The sequence below is a fragment of the Triturus cristatus genome, chromosome 12 (assembly GCF_964204655.1).
Source record: "Triturus cristatus chromosome 12, aTriCri1.1, whole genome shotgun sequence".
Lineage (NCBI taxonomy): Eukaryota > Metazoa > Chordata > Amphibia > Caudata > Salamandridae > Triturus > Triturus cristatus.
The window spans coordinates 824,426,178-824,440,393 of NC_140595.1; the positions used below are offsets into that span (position 1 = coordinate 824,426,178).

Consider the following 14,216-nt stretch of genomic DNA (forward strand, 5'->3'; position numbering starts at 1 on the left):
CATTAAATCAAGGAATTGTGCTTTGGAAATTACATGGAAAATCACTATTGAAGAAGGGGCCATTATTCTGGCTGAGTCAGGTGTGTCGCACAGGCGTCGTAAGGTTCTGGATGTGTTACCTATGGTGCTTTTGAAGTCGGACATGCTCTCTCCTCCTTGTGAAGAGCCTTAATTAATCTACAAGTCAATATTAGGAAAATATTAAACCTATTTTGATTTGGCATTGTAGGAACCTGGATCTCTATATAGTGCACCCAAGTAAGGTATACTATGTAGAGTTAAGATGACCCTTCTTGCTTTACAGGGCTCAAATGACGACCACTACATGCTCTATTTTGTGGCAGTGTGGGTGGGAAGTTTAGGCTTATCAGAGGTTATTGCTAAGCATTTATATCAATTTAGATACCACAAACTTCGTATATAGGTATGTACTTTCTGTGTTATTGATTTTAGCAGGTAAGTCAAACCTAAAACATATTGCGTCTTTACGTGTAATGCTTTCCTATGAGACGAATAACATTTACTGCATACAGATACTTGTAATGCATTTCCGTGGGACCCATTTCGTACGTGACACGTTTGAGGGATCAGGACCAAAGTTTCATCAGCCGGTTGGTCATATCTGCCCTGGTGAGGGTTCGCTGACAGAATATCGACCGCAAAATATTGCGATACATAAATATTGCAACCAACATATCGATTACAAAAATATTCTCATCCTATGTTCATAATCTGAAGTACAGAAATATCTACAAAAAAAATTTATGCAATTACTAGCATTATACTTAATATTATTTATTTTATGTACTTTTAAAAAATAAGTTAAATAATAACATTCAACAAAGTGAAACACATTAATAAATATATAATTTTTTAAACTAATAATTTTAATTTATATCAATTTCAAAAATTATATATTCTAAAAAAATACATATACTAATAAAATCTTTACTAAAACACCATTCTAATTAAAAAACAAAACAACTTTTTAAAAATTTGGTAAAAGATATTTCACTCATGAAAAAACAATAAATAAAATTATCATAATTTTGAATAAAAAAAACCAATTGAAAAAATATGTAATAAAATATAACATTTAATACATATACTATTCACACTAAAATGTATTTAAAACTATGCAAACTATTATAATAAAAATAGTTAAACTTACAATTCCCACTTTACGCAACGCATTTATTATTATTTTTTTTTTTTAAATCTCCCTCCAATAAATACGATAATAGTGAAAATGCTTATATTTCCTGCCGGTAACCACGTTACACCTAGTCCTACTCCCATTTATCTCTATTATGCAATCAGGCCCGTGTGCCTCGTAGACACACTCCCCTACCAATATAAAAAGACATCGGCCAGTACACAATACCTGTATGTACCAAGCCAACATAGCCAGTTGGCCGGGCCACCAGGAGGAAGGGTGAGCCGCAGTGGAGATAAGCGAGAGCAGGACTAGGAGTAATGTAATTACCGGTAAGTAATATTACCTCCACGTCCCTCTTGCTTATCTCCATTACGCAATGAGCCATACCAAGCTAAGGAAAAAAACAGGCCAACGGTCCAAGAATCATCCCAGAGCACCACAAAAGATGCCCAAATGAAGGGCAAACAAACAGAAAAGATAGGCCAGTCCCAACACTGTGGACCGAATCACGGAGGTACGCCCGGCCTCAAACACAGGAAAGAAGATGACCCACAGATAACGAGCCGAGGACCCCCGAGCCTGCAAGCCGACACAAAAGGCAACCCGAAAACAAAAGGAAGAAAGCCAGCAGAACCAGAAGGTGCAACACCCACAGATAAACGCAACAAAAGGACCGGTACAACAGACCCAGACTGATCAACAGACCCCAGCATTAGGACCGCTAAGCCCCTAAAGTCCAGCCGGAGTGCCAGAGAAACAGAAAGGAACCACGAGCACACCACGTCCCAGCCAACAGTCGACGCAGAGCACCGTAAGACCAGACAGACCCCCAAAAGGCACTCTCACAGAAGAGGCGACCAAAGCCGAGAGACCAAGGCACCATCGTCCACCATGCTCCATCTGCAAGACGCCCACTTGGGAAACACCCGAGAGGGCACCAGGAAAAAAGAAACCACAAGGCCACAGTCACCAACGGACTCGGAGATTCCAGACCCACCACCAACTCCAATAACAGAGGGACTAAAGGAACAGGACAGGCCGGAGGCACCAGAAAACCAGACTCACATCCCACTGAAACCGAACCCTGGAACAAGTCCTAGAGAGAGAAGCCACCAAGAGGCCCGGAGGTCAAGTAAACCGCAGAGCAACCCCCCCACATCCACAAACCAAAGCGGTAAACTATGTAAAAGAGGCGCCTGAACAGCCCCTAGGGCAACCCACACCCAGGTGATCACAGGATATAGCCCGGTCGCCAGGAACCAGAAAGGCTCAGAGATCACAGCGGACCCCCCAAAAAACGCAGAAGACATGGACCAACGGGGACGTGCAGGAACTTAACCAGCAAAAAGAAGCAGGAACGAAGACCCAAGTGCCAACGGCAAATGTCCCTCCCCTGACCCAAAGCCGGCAGAACCAAGGGGGCCTGCCAGGGTACGGGAGCAGGGAGGCACTACAAACTAGTTTGGAGGAAAAGACGGGAGACCCGAACAATCCAACACACCCACTAGAAGGAAAGGCAAGCCCCCAGCAGGATTACCCACGGCAACCAACCAGCCACAGGACAGGTGCACACTGGCCACCCCAGACTAGGCACACAGCCAGAGGGACCTTGCAGGACAGCAGAAAAACAGACGCCAATCTCATCCAGGCAGAAACCACCCCACAGAAGGAAAAGAAATGGGGTACTGCATGCAGGAAAAACCCATGGGATGCAGGCAGCCAAGCTAGAAAAAGAGCCGAGAGAAGACCAACCGGACCAGGAGGGCAACCAAGCCTGGCAACCTGGTAAACCAAACAACCGGACACCAAACATGGAACCAGCAGGCCAGGACAGCAGAGGAGGCTGTCACCGATGCCCCACGAACCCGAAAGAAGCAGTGGCAACAAGAGGGGCCATGAAGGAACCAGGCAAGACCTCTGAACTCCTGTTCAGGGACTCTGCCCTCTGCCCAAGCAGCTCCGCTAGTGTCGCTGTCGCTGCCCCCTCACCTCGCCTAGTGATTAGGTGTGGTGCCTGGTGAGCGTTGATCCACCAGGATTCGTAATTGTGCCTGTATTGTAATAGTGATTCTGATGGATACATCTGCCAGTGGATTCCTCACCTTGTGAATATCCCCTGCGCCAGCATTCCACGGAACTTTTCTTTCCCAGCACTCCACGTCGACGTGGGCGACGTCACAATGCATCGGCTCCGCTCGCGACTCCGATCGACGTCACCGGAGCCATAAGAAGCCCATGTCAGCGTGATGACGTCAGTTCCTTTTTTTCCGCGCCTTCGACGCGCAACGTTTTTTTTCCAGTGCTAGTTGGCTACTTTGTAGTTTAGCCGTGTTATTCTGTTAATTCGAGTATGTCTTCATTTTTGAATATATTTTTTAAATTATATTAGATGTGGGTTGTGTTGGAGATTTTGGGTGCGAAGTTAAGTTATTCTTGATTATTTAATTGAATAAAATGTAAATTGTGTAACTATCATATTTTTAAAGGTACATTTTAGCGGCAGGTTTAGTTTGTAGGTCAAAATGGCTTGGCAGGTAGTTAAATAACTATTTGGTAATTAATCTTTATTAAAATGTTCAATTTAGTGATAATTTGCAAAATTCTATTTGCACTTTTTACATTGTATGTTTGGTGTTTTTGTGGTTGTAGGAGAACAAGGTGGGAAGTTTATTTAGCAGCTACATTTAAAATAATTTATTTGATTTATTACTTGGGGCCACATTACGATCTCGGTCGGAAAGTAAACCACCTGACTTCTTGTCGGATACGGTTCCAACCGACTCGTGGTTAGCTGTTACGCCTGACTGATTATTATGCTTCCGAACACCGTTTGGAAGGACTCACATTGACTTAAATGGCAGCCTGTGTTCCTACCAACAGCACAGGTGCCTTTATGGGGAAAATGGGTGTTTGCAGAAAACCTTGCACCCTGTGGCGGTGACCACACTGCATTATTTTACAGGGGGGTTCCTTGTCTACCCCCTTGACTCCAAACCGGAGGACTCAGGATGAGGGTGGCCCTACTAGTCACTTTACCACAGCCTTTTCGTGTCGGCCCGACTCAGACATGCTGTTTGAAGCCAACATCGTTATTGCTCATCTGGAAATGCAGTCTGTAGGGTTGTATGATGCGGGTCTGACCGACATGAATGCTCCGAGAGCTGATCATAACCGATTCGGAAAGACCATTTGGTTTGAAATCCCACCGTGAACATTGTAAGTGGTCGGAAGGTTTCTGACACTGTATAGGGGAATCCAACTGTTGGGAGGCGGCTTTACGCCTGACATCGTAATGAGGCTGTTAATTGTAATTGAACACTTAAAGGTTATCAAAACCGGCATGAGCGTTGAGTAGTCATCTACCCGTCGCGTTACCAATTAGAGTGCCATTGTGCTAATCCTCATGGATAAGGTTTAACACACCTATTTCTGAAGCTAATTCTGCCACAACTAGTTGAATTACGGATCGAAACTTTCAGTTTAAGTATCCATGCAATAGATGGTTGGAGGCGTGTTTTGGGAGCCACGAATGGTGACGTGTGAGCCAGTAGCTCCGCGCCGGCCCAACAACTTTAATGCCGTAATCAAGCCCTAGCCCGCAACGCCCGAGATTGAAACGGTGGCGCAGGAAGGGGAAAGTCTGCTGCATCAATTGAGACGCTTTGATTCAAGGCGAGAGGAAGAGACGCATTATTACGAGGCTTCATCTGCCCCGTCGCCACTGATCGCAATATAGTGGCAGTGATGTGTGGATGTAGAGATGTGGCCCTCCCTCCCTGCTGGTAACATGAGGTCGTGTCTTGTTGAGGGCCTGAAGGACTGCTGAGCTGACTGCCTGGATCCCGTGAACCACACGCTTTGCCAAAGATCAGGCCGTGAGTGTTGGGAGCCTGAATTGGTCACCGTCCCAGAACCAGTTTGGGAGCGGAGGGCTGAGGCCTGCTGCTGGTGCGTACCACCGGATCTGCGACGGGAGGGAGGAGAGATTAGCCACTTGATTAGCTCCTGCGACACCGCCTGCACCGGAAAAAGGTGATGCACCTTGGGGAGCCGCACAACTGCCCAAAACTGCATCAGTCCGATCTGCCTGAGGGGAGAGTCCTGTACTTGTCTGCAACCCTCAACTGAGTGAGAAGTTGAGCCCTGCCCCAAACACCTCGTAACGAAAGTAGGACTTGGGGCGGGTGAGGTGGTCTGCACTAGAGACTTCAAACCTCACCGCCCAGTTGACAATTTTGCCCAGGTGGAGGGAGGCAAGACCTGACAGCCCTCCACAAAATCAGGGAGATGCAAGATACTGGGGCCTGCAAGCTGGAAAAATCACTGGACGCCACTAGTGGGGAAATGCAGCGGTGTTCCTCATTGGACCTAGTAACTGGAATGTGAGAGTACTCATCCAACCCCATGCGTGGCCTGGAGGGGCAGGCCTGCGCCTCCCATACTGCTCAACCTCGATCTCCATCATGACCCCCACAACCTGTGGAACTGGGGGGTGGGCTCAGAGGACAGAGATCTAGCCCTGCCTCGGATACACCGCGGAGGAGGGTCAGCTTGAATTGTTAGGGGCACGTCCACTCGCATAAGCCCTTGGGGACAACTATACATTTTGTTTGTTTGGAGTTATTGCCCCTTCCCCCCCGTGGTCGACAACCACCCCCTTGGTGCCTGGAGATTAGCCCCGCTGATGACACTCTTAAGTACACGATAAGACCCTAACATGGGTAAACCCAGTACGAAGGCGTATAAAGGTGCAGACCCTCCACAGGTCTCGGAGGCAACGCCATCAATGGCCGACCCAGTACAAGGGTGACTAACTAAAATCCTGGAAGCGATAGTGGACACCAAACCTACCTTGCACAGGGTCCCTCCTCGCCCCCCACACCCCCCCTCGCTCCCCCACCACCCCCCGGCTTCGGGGCGCCCAGCACACGCAGTGGTAGCGAAACCCCTGCACTATAAAGATCGACATCCTACTGCAGAAGACACGTACGGATGGCCCATTCACCGTGGACAACTCCTGGGTCTCAAGTTTCTCCGAATACGCCACTGAACTACAGAGAAGATCAGCCTCATATTTGGCAAAAAAAACCACTTTGAGATGAAGGCTTACAATACTCTGAAGTTCCCAGCTCGTCTTCGTATAATACTAGATGGGAAAAATTACTTTTTCAGCCTGGGAATGGTTTGAATCCTACAAAGGTGATAAAGACCCAGGTACAGTCTCTGAGCGCCCACTAACTATAGCGTAACCAGGAAAGAACACAGACCCATTCAAGACGGAAACCACCAAAAAGACCGAGCCCACCCCAAACTGTGAAGGAGAGCTGCAGCCCTACAAGCGGTGGCTGACCTCATGAAACCAACTGACTGTCTCAGAGCCCGGAACTAGATCCCTCAAATGAAATGATAGCTCAGATTCGGACAATTACGAAGCAAATAGTGCCATAATGCCAGATGTTACCGCTAGAACAGGTGATGACCTATAGCCAAGAAGAACCTCCACATTAGGGGTCCAAAAGGAGAAGACATCATGAATCGTATCACCATGACAAAGGACACTACTGCTGGAAACGTTGAATGCATGGACTGGCATTGGCTACGTCGGACACAGGACTTCGTGAAATAAACAGTGGTTTGTCCATCAATAGCCTGCTCCTGTGGAAAGCTCCACCCACCCATGGATGGAGCCTGCCGAAGTCTTGGACAATTGGCCTGTAGGTTGGGCGGCTGGCCGTTGCCAGGCTGCTCCGGGGAGAAGGGAGTTTTGGTTTGTGGGAATTTTAGTTTTCATATCCATGTTTTGGGTTTTTATGTGCAAGTGGGGCCCTGGCCCATCGCCTCTGTGTGTGGGGGGAGGGGAGGCAGACCTGGATGCCTCTATTCTTACAATGCCCATGGAAAGGCTTACACTAATGTGTAACATAGAACATTAGTCGAATGGGCTCTACCGTCAAGCATCACAATATACATAGATATCTGCGCATGAGGGGGTGCAGATTGAACTCTTCCAGGAAACACACACTACCTGTGGGTAGGGTGAAAAGCTGCGCAGACGATGGAGAGGGCAGGTATTTGCAACCTCTTATTCTGCATACGCGAGAGGGCCATTGATTTTGATCAGAACTGGCATACCATTCGAACCCTTGCACGTACTGTTTGGTAGAGAGGGTAGATATGTAGTGCTGAAGTGCAGAATTTATGGACAGGAACTCACATTGGGTAGTATACATGCCCTTAATCAAGATCAAGTGCAGTTCCTCCGTAGGCTTTCATGCTCCTTGACTGCGGTGCTAACCCCAAGCGTACTACTGGGAGGGGGCTTCAATTGTGTTGCTGACATGGTTCTAGATTGCTCTCACCCCCCACTGCCGAGTGCCCAAATACATAAAACTGCGGCGGTGTTCCAAGATTGGAGAGGACACTGGAGGACATGCCAGAGACCGAGACTACTCATTACTCGCCCTTACATCACTTGCAAACAAAACTGAACTTCTTCTTGGGTACACTGGGCCTGAGTCGCTTAGTAACACACAGAATATTTGGGGCGGACGCTTTCTGACCATAGTCCCCTTTTGCTAGCAGTCCAGCTGGAGGAACACCGCCCGCCAATTCCAATGTGGCGGTTGAACACTCTGGGTCTTTAATATACTTGTTTCAGAGCGACCATAGGCACAGCTATAGACTTCTACTTCGACAGCAACAGACAGACTGCCTCCAATACACTGATAGAGTGGGAGGCTTTCAAGGTAGGACAGAGGGTGAAATGTGTGGGGGAAACAGTGGGAGCCCAGAGGGAACTTCACCTGGAAAGTGGACACCTAAGAAGGTGACCTACATAGACAGGAAAACTAACAAGGAACTAGAGTAGACACATCCAACTCCCTCAAACATGCACGTCATATCAAGCTCTTGACCGACAGCTGTGTCACGACTTTAGGAGTTACCTCACCTAGGTGCAAGAAGTAGTTTGGGGGTTGGGTAGGTTGTGGCTTGGCTATTTTAGCCGGAGACGCGGGGATCCCCAAACGCAAATTATACCTCCTGAGGGCGACCCATTTTATGGTCCGTAGGCCCTTCATGCCTTATTTTGTGACTACTATTCATCACTAAGGCACCTCCCCTCATATACAGAAGGAATTCCTGAAGTTGCTGTGCCCCCAAATCCTTGATGACCACATAATTGACATGCTGGTAGGGCTTCTGACAGTCCCCGAGATCCGGGCTGTGAGGAAAGACCCCTGGACCTGACTGTCTCCCGGACGAATTCGACTCAACTTACACTGCACAGCTTCTGCCGCAATTGGAGAAGCTCTACGCAGAATCCCTGAAACTTTGATGCCTGCCAGAGACCACAGGCGATGTGCTGGTCATCCCCCCTCCCCAAAAAGCCTAAACAGGTGGCATAAGTCGAAGACTTCTGGGCACTTTCTATGTTAAACATGGATTTCAGGATCGTTGGTAAAACCCTGGCGCTCTTCCTCCTACCCCACGTGCCGACCCTGGTTCTCGCTGACAAGAATGGATTTATTCTGGCCAGGAACACATCATACAGCCTGCGAAGGATGTACTTGATGCTGTTCCATGCAGATACTTGTTATTTACAGCATGCAGCCTTCTTGTTGATAGATCTCGAGAAGGCCTTCAACCTCATGCAATGGGACTACTTGCTTGAAACTATTAGACACATGGGCCTGGGGGAAAGCTGGGTAAACTGGGTGAGGGTGCTTTATGAACGTCCCACAGCTAGGATACAGACAGGGAAAACTGTCCCACAGTATGAGATCTTCCGAGGAACACAAAAGGGATACCCATTGTCACCTCTGTTGTTTGCACTGTCAATGGAACCATTGGCAGCATCTTTCCACCAAGGCGGGGAGGGACTAGGCATCCCATTAGGGGGTAACACTCATAATATCTCCCTGTACGTAGATGACTTATTGATATACCTCAGTGACGCAATGGTGTGTACCAATACTGCACTGCGCCTGATAGAGCAGTTTGGATTGCTGTCTGGCCTCAAAGTTAACCGTGGCAAAACTTAACTCTTCCCCATCTCTGCCAATGTGATTCACCCATTCGATTTTATGGTGGGCATTACTGGGCCCCCACAACCTTCAGTCATCTGGGGATTCCGGTCTTCCACTCGATGGACTACTTACGTGAAGGTAATCTTGGCATGGCCCTCCGGTCTCCGAGATCAAATGTTTCCTTCTGGTGCACTCTACAACTGCCGATCATGGCCTGGGTTTCCCTTGCAGAAATGGTCATGCTGTCTCGCCTGCTGTACTTTTTCAGCAATCTCCCCATAACCGTTCCTGCTTCGTCGTTTGGACAACTAGATGCTCTACTGCGAGATATGATATGGTAAAAAGGGAGGAGGCGGTAGCCCTGTCGATCCTACAACGCCCACCCGCGGAGGGAGGACTCTGAGTGCTTAAATTCGAGCTCTACTTTTTAGATTCTCCACTCCAGTGGCTGGTGCAGTGGTTGGCAGATATGGGCACAGTAGGCACTGACCAAGGGATCCGTACATATCTGATGCTGGCAAAGATGCTAGACGCGGACAACACCATCTCATCTATCCCTGCTGCAGACCACGGCTCTACGCTGCTGGAAACGCTGCCTCTTTAAAGAATGAAAATCTCCCCTATATACCCCGGCCCTGCCCCTGGTGGGCCTCACCCACGGGAACATCAAGCAGATACTAACCCCAGCAATGTTGAAGCCCTGTAATAATGCCAGACCATAACTGGTGGGGCATTGCTACCAGCAAGCAACCCTGGCTCCATTTGAAGACCTACTTGAGAGCTACGACCTACTAACAGGCCAAATCTTAACCTATGAGATAATACTGCGCACCTTTTGAGGACTATGGGAGGGAGCCAACAGAAGCTTAAATCACACTCGATATTACACTCTGTCCTTACATTAGGCACTGCAAGACACCAGGTAAAATGGTTCTATACATCGCAACTGGAGATGGTCTGCACAACCCTAACGAAACTGCGCACCTGTTGAGAGACTGCTCTGGATAGACACATCACAGACCCAGAATGGTCCAAAATGTTGCCATACCCTAAGAAATTGTTACGCAATACTAGATTGAAGTACACACAGTTCAATTACATAAACATGACACCTCACAAACTTCAGCTTGCCTTTGGAGACACTGGATACAAATGGCAAATATGCGACTGTGCAGACGCAGACTTTTTATACATGACTTGGGATTGTGGCCCACTACGCTAGTTCTGGGAGGAAACAATACAACTCATGTGTGCAGCTGTGGGGCGCATACTTTAACCTTCAATGGGAGTGTTCCTGTTGGGGCTCTTTCCCTGTTCTCCTAAAAGGAAATTGGGAAACCGATTCCTAGATTTAACCCTGGTCTTAGCCTGGAGAAGAATAGCACTGGCCTGGGAATTCGTACATGGACCAGCAATGGAAGCCTGGAAACACGATGTAACCCATTGGGCGGGGGCAGAAATCATAGTACTGACGAGGTAAAAGGTGCTTGGATTGTGGCAACTCACCCTTGCCGACCTCCGGAAAGATACTGGAGGCATGGGAAAACACAGACCGAGACAGGTGCGACATAGGGGGGGAGCGAAGAGGGAACACATACGAGCGGCGAGGAGGATGACCAAAGGTATGACGCCTAAATGAAAACACTGAGTTGACCTTCATAAAAACACTACTGCAAACAGACCCTGATATACCACACGACAATGGCCAGATAGGGACTGCACACACTGCCCAGCTCACACATAAAACTTGGGGACACTGTGAACTTACGGCCCGACATGTGGATAATGACCCACTGGTGGTCTAGCGCTCACCCGGCCCCCGCCTCCCATGCCCCACACACCCTGCTTAACGTATTAGCAAATACACAACCCTTGGCCCCACTGCACAGTTAGTTAATTACATAGTATGATTCACGAGTTGTATAGTTTTTTTATTAAATCTGTGAGATATTTACAGACTGGCATATAATATGTGATAGTATACAATAACCGTAAAGTTTCAGGCAAAATAAGACTAACATATGAGACTATGATTCATGTGTAAGAACTTTAATGGATAACCTGCTCTCTGGCTTCTTCGAAATGTAAATAAAGTTAGTACAGGACGATTTTATATATTCTATATGCCAAATAAGTGCTGTATAGTGATATATCACTAATTGCTGAACTATACAATTATGGATGTATATTAAAATAAATGCCAATAAAAATGTTTGGGAAAAAAAAAGGTATCCATGCAATAGATGTCTGGACTTAGCGGGGACAGGGGCGGAGAAGGGAGGAAAAACGTACTTCATGCAAAACTCAGTCGGGCATAAGTTCCCACCAGAGTGGGTCTCTTTAGTTCGAGTGTGACGTGCTGGTCAGGTAACCTGGCAGTGGTTTGTATTGACAGTATAGTTAAAAAACCCTGGAAAGCGGCCGGTGACTAGAATGCTAACTGCAATCTGGTACGCTAGTGCGTCTAGGCATGTAAATTAGTACGCGGATTCACCAGCAGCAGCTATGGAGAGCCGTTCTATACAGTGGACTGCTGTGTTGTGCACATGCGTGAGTTTAGCAAGTAATTTATTGTGTAAATTCAGAGACCCAGTTACCTTAGAGCGGCACAATACATGCTGCAGCTATAAGGGGCCTTCCTCAGGACCCATGCCCTACATACCAAAAGATAGCCCTTACAGAGGTGCAAAGGACCTTGCCAATTGTGGCACAATTAAGCATTTACATACATTTTTGGGAAATAATACCGGCACTGTGGCACCTGGTTAGCAGGAACCCAGTGCTCTTCAGTCAAAGATGCATCAGATATCATGCAAATCATGGGGCTAGCCATGTCCAAAAGGGGCACTTTAATACAGGCCTTTCCAAAAAAAAAATCCTCAACATGACTAGGGGCCTGATTACAACTTTAGCGCAGCAGCAACGGCATAATGCAGCCTCTGCTGCACAAGCACCGCCGACCGTATTACGAGTTGCAAATGTGCAGCTCGTAATATGGTCGGCAGTTCTTTGGCCTTTTCCATGGTGATGCACCCCAATAGGAACTGCCAAAAAGTTCCAGCAATGCATGGGCGTTGACTTCCATGCTGTGCTGGAACTGTGGGAAATACAGGGGGGGGGACATGTTTTGCCCCCCAAATGTACACCCTGTAGTACTAGCAGCACCAGCTTTTTCATGGTGGGCCTGTGCCATGAAAATGCTGGTGGTGCAAGAACTAAAAAATATGCTGCCTCGGACTGCGCCAGTCCCTGCTCAGTATATTGCGTTGTGGCGCTGCAGCACCACCGCCACTGTTCCCTGGCGCAGCTTGTGTTCCACCGGCGCCATTACGACTTTGTAAGTTGTAATCTGCAGTACAGTGAACCGTCCCCATCCCTCACCCTCCTCCCGTGCCACCGCAAGACGGCCAGACTTGTAATCAGGCCCTTAGTTAGCAAAGCTAAAACTTTTGTTATGCCTAATAAGCAAACTGTCTAACATATTTTTGTTTTATTTGTTCCCTTTTCCCAGCAGGTACTATGTATTTAATTCTTCAGATGGATACATTTACAATGCTTTCAAACAGAAGAGGCAACCTTACTAAAGCAATAAGGCTTTCAATGTAGTTATTAATGATCTTTGGAGTATTAAATGCAGAAGTATAACCCCATTATGCTCTTAGTGGATCGAATAGAAATATCATGATACGTAGGAGGTAGAATCTTAATGTGTTTAAAATAATATAAATATTTGTTGTGCTCATTGTTCTGGTTTTAAAAGTAAAAGTTTAATTTCATATTTATCTACCAATTGTAGCACCCTTTTTGTACAAAAGTGAAAAGATTACTGTAAACATTTGAAAAGTGAATTGTGGTTTTCCTTTATACTGTCTTGGGTGTGTCAATCATTTTTGAATATGCAACTACAAGGTGATTTTTCCTCGTCATCACTGACAAAGAGAGTCTGGCTTTGCGTAACAATGGAAAAAGGTCCATTTTCAACATTTAAAATAATGTAAATGCATTGGAAACTACTGCCATTTTTTAAAGATTTTTTTTTATTGCAATAAAGGCTTGGTTTTTTACTTAAGGTGTACATATATGTTTTTTTTGCAAATTTTCAATTCATCATCTAATTTCAAAGAAATAAAGAAAAGTGGTGTTTATTTGTTTCCTGTTGCTCACTCTAAAATAAGGTGTTTCGCTGTAATTATTATTTATTCATAATGATTGTGGTTTAATATTTAAATGTCTGTTAAAATCTCACTGTTGTATTCATTTTTGCCCTTAAAATAAATTTCAGTTAGTATGTAAAAATTAAGTATTACCTGGGTATTAATGTACTACCCCGCCCATTACCCCTATATCCCTTATATCCTGTCACTAAAGGTGAATATAGTAGTGCAATTAAATTATTGAAGTGTAATGCTAAAATTAAATGTATTTAAAGACCAAGGGGCATATGACGAACTTTATCATATACCCTCCAACCTTAGGTCAGAGGCTTTACGACGATATCGCCTGTTTTATTTCTGACCAGCTGATTACAATGCAGCCGGTCAGAATTGAAACTGGCTGGTCATTACAGCTGAATTGAGACAGGCTCTAGGAACCCATTGGCCATTCGGAGACCGGCCTGTAGGCCCATAGGAAGGCGTTTCCACCTTCGGTATTAGGATTCTTGTTTTCCCACAGTCTTTCTGACGTGGGAAGCCTGATGGAAAGCGAGTTTGGGGGCCCGTTGCCCTTGCTTCTCCACCTTGAGGTTCCTGCCAAGGAGTGCAGGGATTAACACAATCTCTGATTGGGAGTTTGTGTTATGCTCGGTTTACGGGTGTAACACAAGCTCCCATAGAGAAACCGGAGAATGTGACCGTGCATGGTGCGGTCTCATCGTAATAGCGGTGTCTGACATCGTAATCGTGTCCCTAGTAATTAGTACTCTGGAATTAAAATGTATGCCTGGGTATTAATACAATTTCATCTCCCGTTACCATAATATTATTTGCACTTTGTCCCTAAAAGTGTTAAATTTGGGTTTAAAAAAATGT

General features: G+C 46.4%; 1 long non-coding RNA gene across 1 annotated transcript in view; it reads left to right on the plus strand.

The window, feature by feature from the left end:
• The window catches only part of LOC146782989 (uncharacterized), a 56,322-nt gene extending 42,976 nt beyond the window's left edge, over window positions 1-13,346 (plus strand). Inside the window, exon 3 of the long non-coding RNA XR_014972406.1 lies at window positions 12,698-13,346. This is a non-coding gene — a long non-coding RNA (uncharacterized LOC146782989). The remainder of the gene's footprint in view (window positions 1-12,697) is intronic.
• The last annotated feature ends 870 nt before the right edge of the window (window positions 13,347-14,216 follow it).